At 53.1% G+C, this 2604-nt stretch overlaps 1 pseudogene across 1 annotated transcript in view; it reads right to left on the bottom strand.

The window, feature by feature from the left end:
• Positions 1-2195: 2195 nt before the first annotated feature.
• The window catches only part of LOC108542286 (60S ribosomal protein L23a pseudogene), a 2410-nt pseudogene continuing 2001 nt past the window's right edge, over positions 2196-2604 (bottom strand). Inside the window, exon 2 of the transcript XR_001889216.1 lies at positions 2196-2601. The product of XR_001889216.1 is annotated as a 60S ribosomal protein L23a pseudogene (transcript). The remainder of the gene's footprint in view (positions 2602-2604) is intronic.

The raw sequence follows: 2604 nt of genomic DNA on the forward strand, positions 1-2604 counted from the left end.
TAATTTTTGTATTTTTAGTAGAGAAGGGGTTTCACCATGTTGGCCAGGATGGTCTCGATCTCCTGACCTCATGATCCACCTGCCTCAGCCTCCCAAAGTGCTGGGATGACAGGCGTGAGCCACCGCGCCCGTCCGGAACCCAAGTTCTAGAGATAACGATGACAGGCCAGGCAGAAGCTTCCAACATGGCAAAACCCCATCTCTACTAAAAATAACAAAAATTGGCCAGGCATGGTGGTGGGTGCCTGTAATCCCAGGCTACTAGGCCCTTTTCCAAGAACCCCAGGGACTCAGAGGAGCTGCCAGTGCCAAGGTCCTGAGCGGGGCACAAATTTAGAGGGTAGGCTCCAATAAGAAGGCCAGAGGGCATGAAAGGTGGGAGATGAGGTTATAGTCTGGTTACCCTGGGCCTCAGACACCATGGCACTGAGCTCATATTCCATATGACACAGGAGGTGATTGATAGCCCACCCGCCCCACCAATCTTTGGCCAGGAGTTTGCAACCTGCTCAGGTGGCTCCCATCCCAAGTCTACACCAGTGCTTGCTGCCAGAGCCCTTCTGTGTACTCTCCCCTGCACAGCCTAATTCCTGGGAAGTTATACACAGCTGGTGCCTCATCCCCACCCCCTCAACTTACCCTCTGGCAGCCTGAGTTGCAGCCACCCTCCCCATTCCCAGCCCAAACAGCTCCTGCAGGGGGTCACTCAGCTCTAAGATTCCAGGGTGGGGACAGAGACTTGCGTTTCCTTTTTACCTGCTGGTGTTTCTGATTTCTCCAAACTGAACCTGTCTTGCGTGAGAAGAATAAAAGCTGTACACAAGGAAAACTCCCAACACACCCTTTCCAGTGAGCTGGCTTGACCCTTGGTGCCCCGTGACAGTCCCTCCGGCCTTGTGATTCTCCTGTGCTGGCCTTGGGCCTGCCCTGCCCCTTAAAGGCTGGGGTCCTCAGGGCTGCACAGGGCCCTGCCTCCTCTGGCATGGGAGGTCCAGGGCTCTGTGGAACATGGGAGTTTGAGAAAGCACATTCTGTGCTGTAACCTTATCCTCAGGAAATGAAATAAAACAATAGACACTGATCCCAACTGCTGATGTAATACCGCAGACTCCAAGATGTGGGCACACAGATTCATTTACTTGGCTCTAACTTTTTCACTCCTCCTTTCTGGTCTCTCCTCAGCTCTGACATGAAGGTCAGGGATTTGTGTCTGTCTTCTCCCCAGCACAGGGCACAAGGCACAGGGCACAGGGCAGTGTGCCGGCTGAGTACATGATTCCCAGGCAGCAGGGAAACAGGGTGCTCAGGAAGATGTGGCTTTGCAAAGTTTAGTAACCCAGCAGCACACCCGCGTGACCCCTTCCCTTCCCAGTGCTTGTCCTCACCCCCTCCCTGATGTCCCCCACCCAATGTCAATTGTGCAGACCCTGAGCACACCAAGATGAAGGGGACAGACCTGCCCTCAGGGTGCTTCCAGTTGAAGGCAGCCCCCTGGCACCCACATCCTGAGGTTCCCTCGGCAGGTTAGGTCAGGCAGACCTGTCCCAGAGCCCAGTCCTCCACTGTCCCCCACATGCTGACCTTAGTCCCCAAATGCAACAGCCCCCCCAAACACACACACACCAAGAACCTTGCCCTCCCCGCAAACCAGCTCTTCCTCCAAGCTCTCCCTGCAAAGTGCACAGCTAAGGGACCGCACTACTCATCTCCCAGGCCTGGCACAATCCCACTGTTCCCTCACACGGCCTGCCTCAGCTCTCTCACCGAAGGACCCTCCCTGCAAGGAGGTTTCTTTTTCTTTTTGAAATAGGGTCTTGCTCTGTCATCCAGGCTGGAGCACAATGGTTCGATCATAGCTCACTGCAGCCCTGACCTCCTGGGCTCAAGCGACCCTCCTGCCTCAGCCTCCCGAGTAGCTAGGACTACAGGCCTGCAGGCATGCGCCACCATGTCCTGCTGATTTTTTTTTTTGGTGTTGTTGAGAAATGGGGCCTCACTATGTTGTCCAGGCTGGCCTCAAACTCCTGGCTTCAAGCGATCCTCCTGCCTCAGCCTCCCAAAATACTGGGATTACAGGCACGAGCCACTGAACCCTCAAGGAGGTTTCTGAAGTTCAACTATGGAATAACTACTGTTTACCAGGCTACTAGGCCTCTTCCCAAGGACCCCGGGAGGTTTCCTTTTTTTTTTTTTTAATGTTGAAAAGATATATATATATATATTTAGAATTAGACAGCTGGACTCAGTTTAGATGATCCCAATTTTGTTGGCAACATCCAAAGCGTCGTAATCAGGAGCTAGTCGAACATATGCCTTTTTCTCTCCATCAGGCCGAATCAGGGTGTTGACCTTGGCCACATCAATGTCATAGAGCTTCTTCACAGCCTGTTTAATCTGGTGCTTGTTGGCTTTAACATCCACAATGAACACAAGTGTGTTGTTGTCTTCTATCTTCTTCATGGCAGACTCAGTGGTCAGCGGAAACTTGATGATAGCATAGTGGTCAAGCTTGTTTCTCCTGGGGGCGCTCTTCCGAGGATATTTGGGCTGCCTCCGGAGTCGCAGTGTCTTGGGCCGCCGGAAGGTGGGTGACGTGCGGATCTT

Source organism: Rhinopithecus bieti, unplaced genomic scaffold, assembly GCF_001698545.2.
Source record: "Rhinopithecus bieti isolate Rb0 unplaced genomic scaffold, ASM169854v2 scaffold_20150, whole genome shotgun sequence".
Taxonomy (NCBI): domain Eukaryota; kingdom Metazoa; phylum Chordata; class Mammalia; order Primates; family Cercopithecidae; genus Rhinopithecus; species Rhinopithecus bieti.